We start from the raw sequence: 22,797 nt of genomic DNA, 5'->3' as shown, positions 1-22,797 counted from the left end.
TCATCTCCTTAGATGCAGAGCAAGCATTTGACAAAATCCAACATCCCTTCATGATAAAAGTCCTACAGAGACTGGGAATACAAGGAACATATCTCAATGTAATAAAGACTATTTATGACAAGCTTACAGCGAATATGTTACTAAATGGGGAGAAACTGGAAGCTTTTCCACTAAAATCAGGAACAAGACAAGGGTGTCCACTGTCCCCACTTTTTTTTTTTTTTTTTTTTTTAGTTTTGGAAGTGTTAGCCATAGCAATAAGGCAAGAGACACACATAAAAGGGATACAAATTGGAAAGGAAGAGATCAAGTCATCATTATTTGCAGATGACATGATTCTATACATAAAGGACCCTAAAAACTCTACTAGCAAACTGTTGGAGCTGATCAAAACCTACAGCCATGTAGCAGGATACAAAATAAATACATAGAAATCAGTAGCCTTCATATATGCTAACAACAAACACACAGAGGATGCAATCAGAGAATCACTCCCATTCACAATTGCATCAAAAAAAAAATAAAGTGGGCTGGAGAGATGGCTTAGTGGTTAAGCGCTTGCCTGTGAAGGCTAAGGACTCCGGTTCGAGGCTCGGTTCCCCAGGTCCCACATTAGCCAGATGCACAAGGGGGCTCATGCATCTGGAGTTCGTTTGCAGAGGCTGGAAACCCTGGCGCGCCCATTCTCTCTCTCCCTCTATCTGTCTTTCTCTCTGTGTCTGTCTCTCTCAAATAAATAAATTTTAAAAAATTACCTTGGAATAAAACTAATGAAGGAAGTAAAGAATCTCTACAATGAGAACTTTAAAACACTCAAGCGAGAAATTGCAGAAGATACTAGAAAGTGGAGAAACATCCCTTGTCCTGGATTGGAAGAATCAATATTGTGAAAATGGCAATCTTTCCTATAGCAATCTACATATTTAATGCAATCCCTGTCAAAATTCCCAAGGCATTCTTCATGGAAATAGAAAAAATAATCCAAAAATTCATTTGGAATCACAAAAAGCCTCAAATATCTAAAATAATTCTGAGCAACAAAAATACGGCTGGTGGTATCACTATACCTGATTTTACCTATGCTACAGAGCCATAGTAACAAAAACAGCATGGTACTGGCACAAAAACACAGACATGTACATCAGTGGAACAGAATAGAGGACCCAGGTGTAAGCCCAAGTAGCTATAGCCACCTGATATTTGATTAAAAAAAAAAAGCCAAAAATACCCATTGGAAAAAAGACAGACTCTTCAGCAAATGGTATTGGGAAAACTGGATATATATCTGCAGAAGGATGAAAATAGATTCTTCTCTCTCGCCATGCACAAGAATTAAATCCAAATGGATTAAAGACCTTAACATCAGACCTGAAACTCTGAAACTACTAGAGGAAAAAGTAGGGGAAACCCTTCAACATATTGGTCTTGGCAAAGACTTTCTGAATACAACCCCAATTGCTCAGGCAATAAAACCGCAGATTAATCACTGGGACCTCATGAAATTACAAAGATTTTGTACTGCAAAGGACACAGTGCAAAGAGCAAAGAGGCAACCTACAGAATGGGAAAAAATCTTCGCCAGCTATATATCTGATAGAGGATTAATATCTAGGATATACAAAGAACTCAAAAAGTTAAATAATAAGGAATCAAATAAGCAAATAAAAAAAATGGGCTATGGAGCTAAATAGAGCATTCTCAAAGGAAGAAATACGAATGGCATGTAAGCATCTAAAAAACTGTTCTATGTCACTAGTCATCAGGGAAATGCAGCTTAAAACTACATTGAGATTCCATCTCACTCCTGTCAGATTGGCCACCATCATGAAAACAAATGATCATAAATGTTGGTGGAGATGTGGAAAAAGTGGAACCCTTCTACACTGCAGGTGGGAATGCAATCTGGTCCAGCCATTGTGGAAAACAGTGTGGAGGTTCCTAAAACAGCTAAAAATTGTTCTACAATATGACTCAGCTATAGCACTCCTAGGCATATATCTGAAGTACTCATCTCATTTTCTTAGAAGCACATGCCCAACCATGTTTATTGGTGCTCAATTTATAATAGCTGGGAAATGGAACCAGCCTAGATGTTCCTCAACTGATGAGTGGATAATGAAGATGTGGCACAATTTTACCAATGGGTTCTATCAGCAGTAAAGAAAAATAAAGTTATGAAATTTGCAAATAAATGGATGGACCTGAAAAGGATTATACTAAGTGAGGTAACCCAGGCCCAGAAATTCAAGCACCACATGTTCTCTCTCATATGTGGATCCTAGCTACAGATGATTGGGCTTCTGCGTGAGAAGGAAAATACTTGGTAGCAGAGGCCAGTAAGTTAAAAAGGAGACATAAGGGAAGAGAAAGGAAGGGAGGAGAGTACTTAATAGGTTGATATTGTATATATGTAAGTACAATGATTGAGATGGGGAGGTAACGTGATGGAGAATGGAATTTCAAAGGGGATAGTGAAGGAATTACTATGGGACTTTTTTTTATAATCATGTAAAATGTTAATAAAAATTTTTTTTAAGAAAGAAACATAGTAAATGGAACATATGGGACATATTTAAAAATGTGCTAAGGTGAGAAGAAATCTGAGAATCATGGTGAAAGAGAGTTATTAGAAAAATCTGAGGCCATTACATGTTTGCAGCCTAACACAGTATAACTATCAATTTCCATGCTATCAGAGCAGTGCAGTTGCAGTTTTTGTATTGTTTTCCAATGCACTGTGAAGTTGACTCAGAAAGAGTGGCTGACTATCATGAAATATCCCAAGATTGCCATCTTCTTGGAAAATGGATGGATTGATAAATAGAAATCCCACTCTTTGATTCTAATGACCTGACCCACATTAACCTACAGCAATTCTAAAGTAACTTATGAGTTATATTATTTGCAGGCTAGCCATATGAAATTTGTGATAAATTTTGATAGCAAATCACGGTGCTATCACTAGACTACTGATTAAATGAACAAATGTACTTTGAGTAGTTTAATTTTTACACTTTGTCATTTCTAAAGAGTTGGTTTTTATTTCTTTTTTGTGGCTCTTTCAATCATTTTACCCTCTCTTCTGCAAAATTCCCTGAGCCATGGTGGGTGAGTTTAAAGTCTACTTTAGTGATGAGCTCTTAGGAGCCTCCAGATCTTTGCTTTGGCAGGTGTTGAGTATCCTCAGGGTCTGTCTCCTATACCCTGGTGCTGATTATCAGGAATAACATGGAAGCAGCACTCTTGCTCTTCTTCCCAATTCTGTGGTTTCAGCTGCAGCTTGGCTGACGTGCAAGGGGTAGTTTATCTCCTCCTGTCTCACTACTTTCTGAAAAAGAAGAACAAATTCTCCAATGAAGAATGAAGTCAGCATAGTTTAAATTGGATAATCATTATTAATTTAGGGAGAATTTGATTTATGTAACCCCTCTTTCTGCTAAAGATTAGTGAGAGGTTGACACTGGACAGCATAATCTTTGTCTCATAGGATTCTGATCTGGTTCCCAATTCCAGATATGGGTTCCTTAACACTGAGTGGGTCTCTTAGCCAATCAGAAAGCTGTTGGTTATCCACTGAGTCTGTGTGCCACTATTGCACTGATGTTTACATAGTGTCAGGATGTTTGCTTCTGAGTAGCTTAGATCTTTGGTTGCTTAGACTGTTGTTGGCTAGTTTCCCTCTAGCTCATGTAGCGTTTTCCAGCACTAGACAGGCTAACAGTCTGGTGACTGGCTCTATTCGAGATTCCAGCCAAGTCTCTCCATGCTTTGTGTTGACAGCATATGGTGTCTTAAGCAATAAGATCTTACCTCTTGCTTGGGGTGGTTAATCAAGTGCTTTGACAGAAAACTGCCTTGATCTGTGAACCTTATATGTCTCTCCAATCAATAGCTCAATGTGAGTAGCAATCAATCTCTGGTACTGGGAGTTACAGGTCAGAGATAGAAAAAGGAATTTCTTTCAAGCTTGGGGCTCATCCCACCCTCACCAGATTCCTATTTTTCAGGTGCTCCCCTTACTCCTTTTGAGGGTTCTATCTTTTAGCCAGTCTCTGAGGATAAAGGTTTCTATGGTATCAGCTCATTTTGGGTTTCATTTTGTGCTTGTTTTTCTCTTCCCCTTACCTGTCCCCCAAAGCCTTCCATCCCTATTGTCTGGGCCTTGAGTTGCCTACCAGATGTGACAGCAACTCAAGCAGTAGGAAGCACAGAAAAATGACACCATAATGCATTTGTCTTCCTGTGATTGTATGAGTTCACTGAGTATGATCTCTTCCAAGTCTGTCCTTTTTTTTTCTACATATTTTATTGTGTCACTTTTTTCTAACTTCTGAGTAGAATTCCATTGTGTAAATGTACCACAACTTCATTATCAATTCATTCAATGATGGGCATCTGGATTGATTCTAGTTTTTAGCTATAATGACTTGAGCAGCTACAAACGTGGTTGAACAAATGTCTCTGTATTGATGCATGGAGCATTTAGGATACATGTCCAATAAAGTAATAACTGGGTCTGTTGGTAGCTCTATGTTCATCCTTTTCAGTAATCTCTAAATTGATTTTCAGAGTGGTTGTACAAGTTTACGATCCCACCAACAGTGAATGAGTGTTCCTTTTTCCCCCCACACCCTTGCCAACATTTGTCATTGTTAGATTTTTTTTAATGAGTGTCATCCTTACCGTAGTAAGGTGGATTCTTATGGTTGTTTTGATTTTGATTTCTCTAGTGGTTAGGGATATTGAACACTTTCTTAAGTGTGGGTTTTTAATTCTTCTATTGAGAACTCCCTATTCAGTTCTGTGCTCCACTTTTGGAGTGGGTCATTTGATTTTTTTATTGCTTAATTTTTTGTTTTATTTGTAGATTATAGATATCAGGCTTCTGTAAATGGTACAGCTGGTAAAGCAATTCTCCTATTCAGTGGATAATGGTTCTGTTTATGATGTGTTTGTCTGTGCCAAAGCTTTTTAGCTTCATAAGATCCTATTGGTTAAGTGATTGTTTAATTTCCTGGGATATTGGAATTTTGTTTAGGAAGCCTTTCCCCAGTCCTATATCATGGAAAGTATCTTCTATTTTTTCTGCTATTAGGAGAAGAGTTTCAGGTCTTATATTGGGGTCTTTAATCCATTTGGACTTGACTTTTGTGTATGTAGAGATGTGTATGTAGGTCTAGTTTCATTTTTCTTCATATGGACATCCAATTTGTCCAACACCATATGCTGAAGATGCTATCTTTTCTCTAGTGTACATTGACACCTTTGTAAAAGATCAGGTAGCTGTAGTTACTTGGCGTAAGGTCTGAGTCTTTAATTCTGTTCTATTGTTCTATGTTTTTGGTCTTATGCCAGTACCATGCTATTTTTGTTACTGCAGTATTGTGGTTTCGTTCAGGTGACCCTATAAATCTAGATGTCCTGAATTCTAGGTTTCCAGCTGATGGAGATTTGGGAATTAACTCCTCCTGGAGTCAGTGAATTGGTGGAGGTAGGCTTTTAAGTATTATAGCCAGTTTCCCTTTCACTGTGTTTGGGCAGACTCTACTGTTGCTGTTGTCCATCTGATGTTAGCCAAGAGGTGATGTCCATCCTATGCTCATGCTGTAATTTTCCCCTGGCATCATAGAGATTCCCCTCAAGTCTGTAAGCCAAAATAAACCATTTTTTCCCCACTAGCTGCTCTTGGTCAGGTGATTTCTGCCAACAATGTGAACCTGACTGAAACATATGGCTTTGTAATATAGCGTTAGATTGGGAATGGTGATACCTCCAGAGGTTATTTTGTTTGTTTGTTTGTTTGTTTGTTTGTTTGTTTGTTTGTTTGCTGATGATATGTTTTTATACCCAAGGCCTGCTGTTATTCCATATGAATTTTGAGATGATTGTTTCAAACTCTGTAAAGAATTATGCTGGTATTATTATTGGTATTATATTAAATTTATATATTGCTTAATATATATATTATCTCAATTCTGATAAGCTTCAAAAATATAATTTTTTTCATGATGTCATATTTAAGTCAAACATGTTACTACATAATATAGATTTCTTGTTTATTTTCAATTGTCAGCAAATCTTTTGTTCATAGTTTACTCTCTGTAGCCTCATGTGCCTTAAATATGTAAGCTGTACTTTTTGTTAGTTTCAGACTTTTCCAGATATTAGAATATTATAATTTGGTGTATACAAAGTCAATGATATTTAGGTATCAATAAACATGCATCACCCTGCCTAGATAAAACTCTATAATTTAAAGATGGTTCTTTTCTTGTTCATGCTGGTTTTTCTGGATGATTATCACTGAGGTTATAATCTAAGTCTTATACAAAATGACTTATTGTGTTCTTGTTTTTAGAAAAACTAAAAAAGTTCCTGATGTCTTAGGAAAATCCACTATATCCAATGATGTTAATATAGTTTGTTTAAGCTTCATTTACTAGTCATACATGTTTACGTAGTTAAACCTTAGAATTTTTCAATGATAATAGTTACTTATTTAAAAAAATTACTTTGTGTCAGTCATATTGTCTCTAATATATGTTAAAATAAAGCTTGTTTAACTCAACAATAACCAAGTTTTATTTTATTCTTGAGCTATGCATACTCATCTCAGTCAAGGTTTCATTTAATTAATTGTCTCATTTCTGATACCTTAAGTTCATTGCTTATAGAAATATTGATATTTAAAACATGGAAATACAAATAGTGTTAATATAGTTTTTCTAAGCTTCATGAAACAATCATAAATATTTTTAGTTAAGCTTTAAAATTGTTCAGTGGTAGAAGGTACTTATTTAAGAAATTTCTCTGTGTTTGTCATGTTGTCTGAAATGCATGTTAAAATCAGGCTTGCTTAACTCAACAATGGCCAAGTTTTATTTTATTCTTAAGCTATGTATAATCAGTCTCAGTCAGGGTTTCACTCAATTAATTGTCTCATTTATAGCATCTTAAATTCATTGCTTATAAAAATATTTATACTTAAGACATGTTTCCTGCCTGTAAAAGCAATCTTCAATTGCTGTTCTGCTTCCAGTTTGGGGGGGGTAATTGGTACTTGCATTGGTATACAGACTAACCGACTAGCCAAAGTTGTTTTCAAACAAAGATGCTAATGTTATTTTTTTCTTTTCCTAACACAATTTCTAGATTAAATCCTTAAAGGTTAAAGCCTCAAAGTCATTGATAAAATGATTGATAAAACTATTGTTTTCAGGAATACTAAAATGTTCTGCATATACTTACAGATACTTAAAAGATATAATGTGTATGCTATGTCCCCGTTACAGCTTACACTGTCACCTGACGACTAAACTTAAATATTAATCAGAATGATTTTAAACTATTGTGTCATTTTCTATCCAGGTCTACTTTGCTAACCAGTTATGATCTGTACCCTTTTAACTAATCTGTTTTGTTAATCAGATATGTATAGTTTATCTGAGTGATTACTATCCATATGTAGAAGCCAAAATCAATTGGAAACATTGGAGTTAAAAGGGTAATTAATATTTTGGTTCCTGCTCTGGGTCAAAAGATCACAGGAGATGATGGAACACTTGTATTTCTATCCTCTAGTAAGTTACCTGTCTTCTTAATTAGAGAGGATGTGGAGCAGAAATGAATTCCAAGTCAGTGTATCTGCAACAAGAGAGTCGCATTGGAGGAAAATCAGTCCTGCAGGTTTCCCAAAAGAGGGAGGGCCACTTGGTCAACATGACCTTGACTTATCCTAGCAGATGACAGTGCTGAAAGTCATAGAACTCCTCACAGGTCTCAGAAAGACTCTCCTACAGCTCCATTATTGACCTCCAAAATATATAGTTAATTCTAGCAGCCTACATGGTCTTAACCACCCAATGAGAAAAAATCAAACTACAATATAAACAATAATTCAGGCTAATAGGCTCCCCATCTGAAGCTGACTTACAATATTAGACTCTAACATTAACTCAAGTCTTCTGCCTTTGCCTATCCCTAATTAACTTTACCTACCCAGACCCCAGCTCCTCCTACTTTCCTTAGCCAGAATCAGAGTCATTCCGTGGGCCCCCTCCTTCCTTAGTACTTACCCTAAGTCATCCAAGGATAAGTACACTGCCTCCCCAATGGATACTCTCAAACTTAAACTGTCTTGTGTTTCTACTCTTCCCCTGATTCCAAAATGCCCTCTACCTCCTCTTGCCCCAAGCCCTCTATCTCTTTCCTCTGAATGCTCATATCTCCCTTTACACCTGGTGTTTTTTTTAAAAATTATTTATTTATTTATTTGAAAGCGACAGACACAGAGAGAAAGACAGATAGAGGGAGAGAGAGAGAATGGGTGTGCCAGGGCTTCCAGCCACTGCAAACGAACTCCACACGCGTGCGCCCCCTTGTGCATCTGGCTAACCTGGGACCTGGGGAACCGAGCCTCGAACCGGGGTCCTTAGGCTTCACAGGCAAGCACTTAACCGCTAAGCCATCTCTCCATCCCTACACCTGGTGTTTTGATGTCATAACTGTTGGTAAGAGTAACAAACTCCTATACTCTCCCTTCTGTCTTCTCACAGGGTGCACAGAGCCCATCTTCCTCACCTTCTGTATAACAGGTGTCTGCCAGTGATTTCCCTGATGCCCGCTCAATATGGGGATGGTATGAGAGAAGTCTCTGCTTCAGTCAGGACCAATTCATAACCATATACTACACTGGTGCTGTTGATCTGCCACCTCTAGTCACCATGAAACTGCCGCCTCATTACCTTCCATGAAGAAAGACCCATCCACTGCCTTATCCAGCCTCTCCCATAAGAACTCATTGCCTATATGGTCAACATAAAAAAAAAATAATAACCTTCAACTCTTATCATTAGCAAAAGGCTGGAATGTTAGGTCAGGACAAAATGGAGTCACCAATGACAGCAGGACAGCAGCAGACACAGGAAGTGGGTCATCCACATTCCTCAAGGAACTGCCCAGCCATTATACTTTTCTTGCCTAACAATGCCACAGGTCTAGATTTCCTGCCTCCTTATCTCCCACCTAGTCACTTCTGGTCCCAAACCTTATGGCTAATGTAAGGAGCAAATCAGTTCCTTCCCTTCCTCACCTCCCACCAGCTGGAAAGCTCTGTACGGTGCATTATCTTTAACCTCAGAGTTGACTGCTCTGCTCCTGGGAGTCAGCCCAGGCACCTCGTGCTTTTCCTGAATAAAAGCTTTCATCTTTGCCTCAGGGGAAAAGAAAAGAAAAGAAAATGGGACAGCATCACTGATTTCTTTCTCTGTATATCTAGCTCTTGCAAATAGAAAAGCTACTGATTTTTGTGCATTGACTTTGTATCCCTCCACTTTACTGAAGGAATTAATCATCTTTAGAAGTTTTGGGTGGAGACTTTCAGGTCACTTATGTATAGGATCATGTCATCTGAAAATAGGGATAACTTGACTTCTTTTTTTCCAATTTGAATCCCCCCCCCTTTTTTTTCTCCTTTCTTATTGCTTGGGCTAGTACTTCTAGTACTATGTTGAAGAGCAGGGGTGAGACTGGGCACCCTATCTCGTTTCTGATCTCAATGAGAACTCCTTCAGTCTTTATCCATTAAGTGTTATTTAGGATTTGGGTGTTTTATATATAGCCTTTATTGTGTTGAGATATGTACCCTGCATGCCTATTCCTTCCAGCAGTTTGATCATGAAGTGGTGTTGTATTTTGTCAAAGACTTTCTCTGCATCAATTGAGATGATCATGTAGTTTTCAAGGTTAAGTTTATTGATGTGGTGTATTATATTGAGTGTTTTCCATATGTTGAACTATCCCTGGAAGAAAGCGTACTTGATTAAAGTGAATAAGGCTTTTGATGTATTGTTGAATTTGGTTTGGGAGGATTTTGTTCAGGATCTTTGCATCTAAATTTATCAGGGATATTGACCTACAGTTTTCTTGTAGCATCTCTGTGTGGTTTTGGTATTAGGGTAATTCTAGCTTCATAAAAGGAGTTGGGGAGGATTTCCTGGTCTCTGATTATGCAAAATGGTTTGAGAATAATTGGTTTCAGTTCTTTAATTAAAGTTTGATACAATTCAGCTAAGAAGCCATCTGATGAGTCCTGGACTTTTCTTTTGGGGGAGGTTTATGATTATCTTTTCAGTCCCTGTGGATGTGATAGGTTTGTTTAGGAGATTAATTTGCTCTGAGTTTAGTTTTTATAGGTAGTATGTGTCTAGGAATTCATCCATTTCTTCCAGATTACCCAATTGTGTGGATTAGTGATTTTGTAAATATGCCCTGATGATTCTTCCAATTTCATTGATGTCTATTGTTACCTCTCCCTTTTCATTTCTGATTTTGGTAATTTGAGACTTCTCTTTTTCTTTGCCTTACCAAATTGGCCAGGTGTTTATCAATCTTATATATTTTTTTCAATGAACCAGCTCTTTGTTTCATTGATTTTTAAAATTATTTTCATAGTTTCAGATTCATTAATTTCTGCTCTGATCTTGATGATTTCTTTCTATCTGGAGCTTTTAGGGTTGGATTTTTCTTGTTCTGTCCAGTCCCTTTAGGTGGACAGTTAGGTTATTGATTTGGGATCTCTCTGTCTTTGTAATGAAGGCATTTATTGCTATGAGTTTTTTCCTTAGGTTTTCCTTCAATGTGTCCCATATGTTTAGATAGATTGTGCTTTCATTATCATTCATTTATAAGAATTTTGTGATTTCTTCCACAACCAAATCATTGTTTAAAAGTATGTTATTTCATCTCCAGTAGCTGGTGTAGTTCTTGATGTGTCTCACATGTTTGATTTCTTGAATTTATGGAGGCATGATTTATGAACTAATACATGGTCTTTCTTTTTTGGTTGTTTGAGGTAAAGTCTCAATCTGGTGCAGGCTGACCAGGAATTCACTAGGTAATCTCAGGGTGGCCTCAAACTCATGGTGATCTTCCTATTCCCACCTCCTGAGTGCTGGGATTAAAGGCATGCACCACAATGCTTGGCACATGGTCTATTTTGGAGAAAGTTCTGTGGGCTGATGAGAAGAAGAAGACTACTGTAGATTTGGGGTTGAAAGTTCCATAGACTATGCCTAAATGATCTATGATGTTTTTGAGCTCTTTTTTTCCTGTTTATTTTCTGCTTATATGATATGTTTATTGATGATAGTGGAGTATTGAAGTCTCTGAGTATGATGGTGTTAGTGTTTATTTATGTTTTCTTGTCAAGTAAGTTTTGTTTTATAAACTGTGGTGTATCTGTTTTTGGAGCATATAGATTTATGATTGTGACATTCTCATGTTGGATCATTCCTTTGTTAAGTAAGAAGTGGCCTTTTTGTCCTTTTCTGTTATTTTTGGTTTGAAATCCATTTTTTCATATAATAATATAGCAAGACCTGCTTGTTTTTTATTTCCATTTGCTTGGAATATCATTTTCTATCCTTTCACTCTGAGGAAGTGTCTATCTTTAGTGGTGAGGTAGGTTTATTGAAGACAGCACTTAGAAAGGTGAATTTTTTTTGATCCATCCTGATAACTTGTGCTTTTTGATGGGTGAGTTAAGACCATTAGTATTTGAGGTTATTACTATGATGTTCAAATGAATCCCTGCCATGATGAGGTGTTTTATGGGGTTTGGTGCTTTCTTTTTTTTTTTTAATTTTTTATTTTATTTATTTGAGAGAGACAGACACACAGAGAAAGACAGATAGAGGGAGAGAGAGAGAATGGGCGCGCCAGGGCTTCCAGCCTCTGCAAACGAACTCCACACGCGTGCGCCCCCTTGTGCATCTGGCTAACGTGGGACCTGGGGAACCGAGCCTCGAACCGGGGTCCTTAGGCTTCACAGGCAAGCGCTTAACTGCTAAGCCATCTCTCCAGCCCGGGTTTGGTGCTTTCTTGTGCTTTGTACTTTTTTGAGCCCTGTTTATTTTTGGTTATTGTGTTCTTTTGCTTATTGGCCCTTGAGATTGGTTGTTTGACTCTTTTTTTTGTGGAGAATTCCCTGAAGTGTTCTCTATAGGCTTGGCTTTGTGTGTTTATAATCATAGAGTTGACATTTTTCATGGAAAGTTTTCCTTTAACAATGCATTATATGGGATATGTTTGCTGGGCAGAATAGCTTAGGTTGGAAGCCATAGTTTTCTAGGTTTTGAAGTATTCCATTCAGGCCCTTCCAGCTTTTAGGGTTTCTATTGAGGAATATGAGGTAATTCTGATGGAATTGCCTTTGTATGTAGTGACTTGTTTCTCTCTTGTTGCTTTAAGGTCTCTTTGTTTTCATTGTTAAGAGTTTTAACTATGATGTGTCTTGGAATGTTTCTTCTTTTATCTGTCTGTTTGGTATTAATATGAATTTCTTATATGAGAATGAGCTTCTCTTTTGAGAGGTTAGGAAAGTTTTCTTCACTAATTCTGTTGAATATGTGTCCTATGCTTTTGTCCTAAATTTTCTTTCCTTGTGGTACAGCCAGTATCCAGATGTTTGGTCATTTTAAGGTATCCCACAGGTTCTTCATATTCTGTTCACTTGATTTTTTTGACCTTAGCAAAGTCTTTGGCTTCCCAACCAGTTTCTTCTGTTTTGCCTTCCAGGTCAGAAGTTCTGTCTTCCACATAAGTAAATCTGTTAGTGAGGGACTCTAGAGAGGATTTTTAAGCTCCACTTGATTTTTGTTTTCTGTTGTGCTGTTTTTCATTGTGTCCATCTCTTTTTTGAGGTAGAATTTTAGTTCAAGTTCTGAGTTTTTTAATGCTTTCTGGTATTCTTTGTTCTAACATACTTTGTAAATCATGTTAAGCCTACTGTGAAAAGCTAAAGACTCTAAGAGATGCTTCTGTTCAATTTCACTGATATAATTTTTGTTTTTTGATGGTATGCTTCCAGTTCAGCAATTCTTTTGATCATGGTCTCATTTGTTGTTGTGTTTTCATTTTGTGATTGAGTTTCTGTTGATTTTTCTATGATTTTATTGGAGGCTTCCATTGTGGGCCTAGGCATCCTTGGTGGAGATCTGTTTTCTGATTTCTGTTGGCTTTTATGCATTGTGGTTTGGGGAGAGACTTTATTGTATTAAGGAGAAAGCAAGTTTTTGTCCTTTTAGGATATTCAGAGGGTGTTCTGTTTTAAATGTGAACCATATTGTTGTACTTGTATATGATGGTGTTATATCCACAGATGCCCAGATTGTGGAGATTGCAGGTACATCAAAGGAAACTGGAGAACTGAGAGCTCTGGCCTACTCATCTCATTTGTAGGTACTGTTATGTACACAGGGATCATGGGTTGGGGAACCAGGCACCAGGAAGCTAGAGAGCCAGTGGCAAAGGCCTTCTCATACAGTGGCCCATGCACCCTCTGACTCAGGAGAATAAGGATGTTGGTACCCAGGGGCCAGTCAGGATACCAGAGTAAAAAGCTTATTTCCACATCCCCCAAAGAGGGACCAGGCCTCTCCAAGGCAGGCACATGGGGACCTACTGGGACTAGAGAAATGGAAGGATCCATAGAACAGGTATCTGGCCTACTCACTCCATGTTGCTTACACCCTCCATAGCAAGAAATATGGGAATTGGGGTCCCAGGAGCAGTTCAATAAGGAAGGAAGAGCATGGGGCCTGCTTCCACAGCAAGCTGACAGTGTCCAATTGGCCCCAAGCAAGCCACAGGAGGATGTACCACCAGGTACCAGGAAAGTGGGAGGGGTTGGGGAATAGGGATCTTGCCTTCTTACTCTGTACCATGTGCATCCTCCTCTTGATTCTCAGTTTTTAGTTTTTTAAAAAGAGACATGTTATAGCAAAGTATGTGTTTAAATGTATAAAATTAAATGAAGCTTTGAAGGGATGAATATGAAGAGGCATCTCAGGAGCAGATAAATGTGGGCTTCATTGATGCAGAGACAGAACATTTTACACTGCAGGAGCTAGACATAAGGGTCAACTTTGTGGAAATTTCTATGCAGAAAGTAGAACAGATTATAAAAAGCAACAAGGCAAGTACCTTTGTGAGCTGACCTCAAGAATACCAGTCCTAACTGAACAGTAACTGCACCTTTCCTCAATGACAGGCCAGGCCTAATCAAAGATTAGTTTGGTCAAGTGTGACCTATATATGAGTATTTGTTGTCCCTATTCCTTGTAAATGTTGAACAAAGATTTTTGGAAAGTTAGGACTGAAAAGCTTTAGCAAAATGCACAAATTTTCATTATATGGGCCAGGATAAAATAAATGTGTTTGCCATTTACCAACTAGAGAGACATCCAGGTATATTGTTCCTGCTATGTAATTCATCACAGATGAAGTACGGTTTACAGGAGATGGATGGAGAACCAGGAAGTTGCTTCTTGTCTTGGATTTGACCAAGGGACAGTGGAGCAGCCCATGTCAATTATGTGACTTATGGAAATTTTCCATGTTCTCAGTATTTTCCCAGGCTTGTTCTTCAGACTTTATGGATTTTGATATTACACATTGTTACTTATTTTGCATTCATCCAAATAATCTCTCCATATCATGAATGAATGAAACCTTAAACATGATGAGGAGTGAACTTGATGTTTTAAGATACAGATTAGATACAGATGGTTTTGATAAGGTCAGCTAAGATAATTCGGAATCAACCAACTCTACAGAAAAAGTACTTTCCAAGTTATTCTTTTCTATTGGAGATTACTAGGGCATGAGATCTGAGTAAAGTAACTTTGAGAATGGTGGAACTCTCAGAAAACCTTTAATGGTGAAGCTGTCTACAAGACTGGGAGCCTAAATTTTGTTCTTGCAAAGTGAAGTATTTCAAGATTCATTTCTCATTATCCAGGTCCCAACTTTGATGAGTATGAAAAGCAAGGATTCTGCTCAACCTGCTGAGTATCTTCCTCATGCCCTCTAGAAGTCCTTTGAAGTTTGCTCAATCTGGCTCTTGCCAGCCTTGCTTCAGGGGCTCCTTGCACACCACCAGTTTCTATCTCTAAATGTGCACAGGGTCATTACAGGTACCCATCACAATGAGTGTAAGATTCAGAAGGATATTGGGCTAAGCAACCTGAATTGATCATATTAAAATAAAAAAAAATGCACAATGTTAGTCACAGGTAGTTTTTCCTAAATGATGTTTAACTAAATTGCTTTTGATGATCTTTGTGTGCATGTAAGATTTTACATCTAGATATGTAAAATTTAAGCCTTAGAGATTATATTATAGAATTTTGTGAGAATTAAGTGCATCAAGTTAATATATGTGAAACATCTAACAATGTGGTAGCTTTCTACAAATATCATTTCATCTCTACCTCTTCTTTTAACTGGCCCTTAGTACTATCATAATTATTATTAGTTAGAGTTTTAGACATATGGAATGTTGGTGTTATTAATGAAATAATTAATAAAGACAGATTATATCTATGGAATATACATATGAGGTTTAATTTAAATAATCTTAAGGTTGTTTGTGTCAAGGAATCTGAATGGAGTTATTTTAACTACTGTAAACTAGAAGTGGCATATTCAGATTTGTCATTGCCACAAAGGGCACAGTTGCATCCTGGAAACATCATACACCTTTTTATAGGACTATATTATTCGGACAACACTCTGTTGTAACACAGGTCATGACTGAGAAGTCAGAAAGGAATGAGCACATGATAGAGATGAACTAGGCAAGCCAGGAGAGCTTGACAGTCAGGAAGAGATGACAAAGTAATCTGCATTACTTATAATGCAGACATATAAACTGCTGTCAACGGATTGGCAATTAGTTCAAATTAATAAATACATCAAATGTATTCACGTTTGTCACAGATGTACATAAACATATGTATATTCCAACTTATTTCTAAGAGTTGCACAGAGTAATATGCCCAATTCCATGGAGAGCAGGAAGTTGGTTAAAATAAATTGCATGGACAATGTGCTATAATATTACTTAGCAACTAATTCAATCATATTTCACCAATTATATAGGGGGATTTTCCTATTATTTCTCACACCATATTTTTCTACATTTGTGATCACCATCCATATTATAATTACTGTGATCATGCACAGCCTGATTGAGCTGCTTTGGCGGGAGCAACAGCTCTGAACTTCTGCGCATGTGCATGTCCTGCTCCTTGTTTCCTGGAGCAGAGTGGGACTGCGTGGTGGCTGTTGAAGGCCCTGAGAAGAAATACCAACCCTGGACACTGTTTATTTTGGAAATGATGAAAGATTAAGTTAGATAGCGTTTCCCTAAAATGTTTGCATTGACCAGTGTTGAATTTATTTTATGTCAGATGGACAGACACAGACCTCTAACATACCAATTATTTGCAATCTGAAGAGAAAATAAACATTATGCATGCATAAAAAGACTTATTTTAACCTTAATGATACTATGCCCAAAATTTCTGATTTTTTTTTAAAAAAATGTGTACTCAGGAGTGCAAGTTCCACAGAATTTTTGACAACTGCAATTGAAAATGCCCCACATAAAACCATAGAGTTGTTAAAAAATCACATTTTAAAAATATCTCAATACAAATGCTCTAACTAAACATACCAAAGGCTTTGTAGTTTACAAGGTAGCTAACAACCATGTAGAAGCAAAACTAAAATAATGACAGGTGGTAATTCATATTACAGACTTGATTTGTGATAACATTTATGTATTAAATTTAAGGTCTCTCTCTCTCTCCCTCTCTTACACACACACACACACACACAAACACACACACACACACACACACACACACTTTTGTAGGTGTAGCTCATGTAAAATAATCCTGCCTATGAGAGAATAGATTGACTTGGCTGGCCAATGCTTGGATAAGACTGAAGAATTACTTTTATTCTGATCTGCATGGTGGCCATGTTCTGATTGTCTCCAGTGCTATGTCAATCAATGGAAGGAAACAAATGTTACTTGTATTAGAAACAAAAATTTCAAGAAAGCTAAAGGGAAGAGAAAAGAAAGACATTAAAGGTACATAGAGGATAATATTTATTTACTGTTATGGCCTAATAGTTAAGATGGATTTATATTTTTCTTTGTAGTCTGATAGCATCTATCTATCATACCTCATCTTAACTCAAATTCCTTCTTTCTCTTCTTGGCCCACATTCCCTTTCTCTTTATTTCACTTACAATTTTTTATATCATGTCTATGAGGATGTTGACTGCACTTTCTCTCATTGTCTATGAATCTTGGAATCCATTTTATGTGACAAAGACAGCCTGGTGTTCTATTACCTTGCAAGGAGATCTGACAGTGAGATGAGCCCATGTCCCAGGAACTCAGAAACAGTTCACAAGGTGAACTACCCACAACTGATCACATCTCTGCAGGCTAAGTAAAGAAACTGTTGGCTCTGCATACTTAATCATTGTTGTTGGTAGAGAAAATTATTCATGGGGTTCAAAAAAGGGAAAAAAATTCATGTAATTCCTCAATTAAATGTCTGCTCATGAATTTGACTTTTTGACTATTCTGAATATATGGTGATGAGAGGAGAAAATAATTGGTAGAGACTCTAGGAAAGGTTGAGCAGTAACCCCATGATATTGTAATAGAATGACCATAATACATGAGAGTCTATGGGTCAGTTGGTACAAACCTTACTTTGATTCACTCTTCTTTAATAGTGGGGCTTCAGGTTAGAGCACTAACAGGTAAGGCTGCAAATGAGGTAATAGATGAGAGATAGGGAGTACATAGGAAGATCAAGACAGGGAGACTCTCTGGAAAAAGACACTCTGCCTTGAGGTGTCCCCATTGGTAGATGTTTTGGGAACTCACTAGTATGAGCCATAAGAGGGGCAACTGTGACTTAGAGGGAATTCAATTGTTGCATTCTCAGCAATAAATCTTTGATACAACCTCACAGTCAATAATTTCAACATTTTTCATTTTTCCTAATCCTCCTCCCATTCTAACAAAGTAAAAGAAATGGGTTTGTAAAAGAAGGAAGGGGAAGAAATTTGTAAGAACCAATCATATCTGCCTTCCTTGCTATATGATTTGAGCTACCAGGAAAAGAGCAGAATTGTATGAAATAACTTGGTGATGAGATGTAGTTGGAACTAGATGAAAGAAGCCTTTCAGACACAGAATGAATAGAGCACATAGAATGTGTCTAAGATGAAGAGATGGGAATGTACAGAAGCACGGTTGAAGATGGGTACTAGAGAAATATAGAGAAATTTCAGACTTCTGCCCTTATACTTTACAGTGCTTAAAATTTTCATGGCAGTAGGATAATGCAGTGTAAAACTCCTTCCCAGCCAGTGCACTGAGGACAAAGGCTCACGAACACCAACTTTCATGATGTATTCCTGTACTTCCATTTTTATTGGTAGCATTCATGGACTGATTAATAATAATTTTACTCTTTGTCTTTATTAAATTTACAGAATAACTATGCTATTCTTAAGGAAATTGTAAATTGTCTCATATGTAGGCCTATGTTTTCTGATTTGTGACACATTTTGATAGAAATATATCAAAGGTACTGCTATATTTTTTATTGAATAAACAAAATAAACTTTGACAAATTGGCTTTTTAGACTTGGCATTTATAAACTGTAATTTTATTTATATACTTTCATGTGTACATGTCTGTGATAGGCATGCATGTGTGTGTGTGTATTTGTATGTTTATGGGCATATATGTGGGTATGTGTGTACATGTATGTGGCAGCCAGAAGCTGACCTTGAGTGTCTTTCTTTCTTTTTTTTTTTTTCTTTTTTTTGGTTTTTCGAGGTAGGGTCTCACTCTAGCCCAGGCTGACCTGAAATTCACTATGGAGTCTCAGGATGGCCTTGAACTCATGGCAATCCTCCTACCTCTGCCTCCCAAGTGCTGGGATTAAAGGCGTGCGCCACCATGCCTGGCTTTGAGTGTCTTTCTTAATGTCTCACCACTTTACTTACTCAGACAGGGTCCCTGACTGAACCCAGAGCTCACCAACTCTGCTAGTCTAAGAATCCAGATGGCCTCAGGGATTGTCTTATACTTGCTTCCTGAATTCTTGGATTATAAGAATGTGCAACCTCACTCAGCATTAATGTAGGTACTGTGGATACAAACAGGTCCTCACATTGGTGTGGCAAGTGTTTTTCCACCTGAGCCATCAACCAGGTCACCTAAAATGTCAGTTCTTAGGTTTCTATGAAAAAGCCATTATATCAATGACTACATTCTCAAAAAAGATATATTTAAAAGAAGGTTTGAAGTGACCCTATCAGCAGTACATGGGATGGATATGGCCTTAACAATGGTTACCATGGACAACTAAGCAGCTCACGACTGTGAGATACATGTTCAACTTTTTTGAATTTCTATGCAAATGGGGGAACAGACTTTTGAAAGCAAAAAGATATGAAATCAAATGAAGATCAAAAAAGTTACCAAATTCCACAGTCTTCAATTTTATAGAGATTCACTCATACCTCTAAATTATGACTGACCACCAATGGATTCAACTCCCCATATAAAGGCCACAGGTTAACAGGATAGATCAGAAAAGTGGATCCAGCCAATTTCTGTCTCTCAAAAAAAAAAAAAAAAACAAAAAAAAAACCTACCTTACAATTAAAGGCAGATACCACAATAGGGTGAAAAATTGGAAAAATATATTCCAAGCAAAGGGAAATAGAAAACAAGCAAGTATGGTTATATTAATATTTTTCAAAATAGACTTAAAACCAAAAATAAGATAAAGACAACTTTATACTCATCAAAGGAAAATTCAACAAGAGGATATTAGAATCATGAACATATATACACCAAACACAGCTTCACAAAATGTACTAAAGCAAAATCTACTACACATTAAGTTAAAGTAAATCCCAAAACAATATAGCATGGAACTTTAATACCCCACTGTCTATAGACAGGTCATCTAAATAGAGAAATGATGGGGCTAATCAACATAATACATCAAATGGAATTAACAGACATCTACGGAACTTTTCATCCAAACTCTAGAGTACACATTCTATTCAGCAGCTTATGGAAACTTCTCTAAAATAGATCATATATTACGATATAAAGCAAGTCTCCACAAATACAGAAAACATGACATAACCCCCTGTATTATATGTAATCATAATAGAAAACTAGAAAACATAATTAAAGTGGACTCTAGCAGATTCACTACCAAATTCTACCAAACCTTTATTGCAGAACCAAAACCACTTTTTCTCAAGTTATTTCACACAATAGAAAAGGAGGGACTGCTACTTGATTCTTTCCATGAAGCCAGCATGACTCTAATACCAGACAGAGACACAACATGAAAAGAAAATTATAGATCAATATTCCTATTGCTCTTAGGTGTAAAAAAAAAAGCCTCATAATTCTTGCAAATTGAATCAAACAACACATCAAAAGTACAGATTGATTAAGTAGTTCATCCCAGGGATGTAGGGATGGTTCAATTATAAACTGATGTCCCTGATAAAAGTAGATGCAAAAATTCTAAATGAAATTCTTGCAAGTTTGCACATAGCTTTAATTCCAGCACTTGGGAGGCAGAGTAGGAAGATGACTGTGAGTTTGAGGTCAGCCTGGGCCAATGGAACAGAATTGAAGAACCAGACTTTAGGTCAGGTAACTACAGCTACTTGATCTTTGACAAAGGTGCCAATAATGTAGACAGGAGAAAAAAAAATCTTCAACAAATTGTGCTAGACAAAGTGGAAACCACACATAGAAAAATGAAACTAGAACCACTCTTGCACCATACACAAAAATCAAGTCTAAATGGATCAAACACCTCAGTATAAGACCTGAAACCCTTCTACTACTGGAAGAAAAAAAAATAGGAGGAACTTTCCATGATATAGGAGTGGGAAAGGACTTCCTCAAGAAGATCCTAGTGGTCCAAGAAGTTAAACAATTACTCAACCAATGGGATCCCATGAATCTAAAAACCTTTTGCACAGACAAACATACCATAATCAGAGCCAGTAGGTAACCCACAGAATGGGAGAAAAATTTTGCCAGCTGCACAGAGTCCTAATATCTAGAATCTACAGAGAACTAAAAATAAAATACTAAATAATAAAAAAAATCAAATAACCTACCCAATAAATGGGGCAGAGAGATGAATAGGGAGTTCTCAGAGGAAGAAGTACAAATGGCTAACACACACTTAAGAAAATGTTCAACATCCATAACCATCATGTACATGCAAATTAAAACAACTACAAGATTCCACCTTACCTCAGTAAAGATAGCAATCATTAAAAAAATCAAATGACAACAAATGTTGGTGAGGCTATGGAGAAAGAGGAACACTTATTCACTGTTGGTGGGAATGTAGACTTTGACAACCACTATGCAAATCAATATGGAGATTCCTGAAAAATACTACCAGAAGACCCAGGTATTCCCTTACTGGACATTTACCCTAAATGATTCATGCTTCATTCCAGAAATATTTGCTCACCCATGTTTATTCACAATAGCTAAGAACTGGAATCAACCCAGGTGCCCATCATTGGACTAATGGATAATGAATTTGTGGTACATATACACAGTGCAATTCTACTCATCAGTAAGAAAAAAGTGTTACAATGAAATTTATAGGAAGATGGACTGACTTGGAACAGATCATATTCAGTGAACACACACAATTACAGAAAGACAAAAGCTGCATATCCTCACTCATCTGTGAGTGATCTGGATCGGCTGAAGTTGCTGGCATACCTTTTATAGTCAACTCAGGGCCTGGACAATCGGGTTGGAAGGATTTGGTGGGGGAGTGGAGGTTGGGGAAAAACAAACACAAAACTAAACCCAAAATTAACTGGTACCCTATAAACCTTCATTCTTCTGATGATAAAAGATTTAACCCTCAACAGATGTATCAGGGAAGTGCCTGAAAAGAAGGACCTTGGAGAGGGTGGAATGAAGCCTAACCTTAAAACAGTTATTGACTCTGGCCTGTAATTCCCAGTACCATAAATATGTTGCTACCCACAATGAGTTATTGATCAGAGAGACCTGTGAGGTACCCCACACAAGACAGTCTTAAGGTCCCAAAACAAGACAGGCTTCTGTCAAAGCACTTGATTACCCACCTGAGGAAAAAGGTAAGACCCTGTTGCTGAAGATACCACATGCTGCCAACACATAACATAGAGTGATATGGCTGGAATCCAGAAGGGAGCCAGTCCCATGTGGTTAGCTGCTAATACTGGAAAGTGTTATATGAGGTACTGGGGCAAGTGGCCAACAATATTGTGTGAAAACAGGAGTCTAAAACAGGAGTCTAAGATACTCAGAAGCAGCCAGCCTGACAAGAAGTACATACCAGTGCAATGGTGACACACAGCTTTGGTGGGCAACCAATAGCTTTCTGATTCAGTCAGTGGGAAGGATCACATATCTGGAACTAGGAACCAGGTCAGAATCCTGTAGAGGCAAATATTATGCTTTCCAGTGCAAGCTTCCACTACTCTTTGGCTAAAAGAAGGGCTACATCCATCAAATTCTTCATAAATTATAATTCTTATCCCATTTAACCTATGCTGAGTTAACTCTCCATTGGAGAATCTATTTCTTTCTTTCAGAAAGTAATCAGACCTGAGGAAATAAACCACCCCTCACACTTCAACTAAGTTCCAGCTGAAACCACAAAGGAATTAGAGAGATGAGCAAGAGTTCTGCTTCCATAGTGAGCCTGACAGTCAGTGCCAGGGTGAAGGAGCCAGATGCGACAGGTGCTAGGAATGCTTAAAACATGCCAAAGAAGAGGTCCAGAGGCTTCTAAGCACTCACCACTAAAGTAGCCTTAAAACACATCCACCATGGCTCAGGGAATTTTTCAGA

Source organism: Jaculus jaculus, chromosome 17, assembly GCF_020740685.1.
Source record: "Jaculus jaculus isolate mJacJac1 chromosome 17, mJacJac1.mat.Y.cur, whole genome shotgun sequence".
NCBI classification, from domain to species: Eukaryota; Metazoa; Chordata; class Mammalia; order Rodentia; family Dipodidae; genus Jaculus; species Jaculus jaculus.
This window is presented reverse-complemented; position numbering follows the sequence as displayed.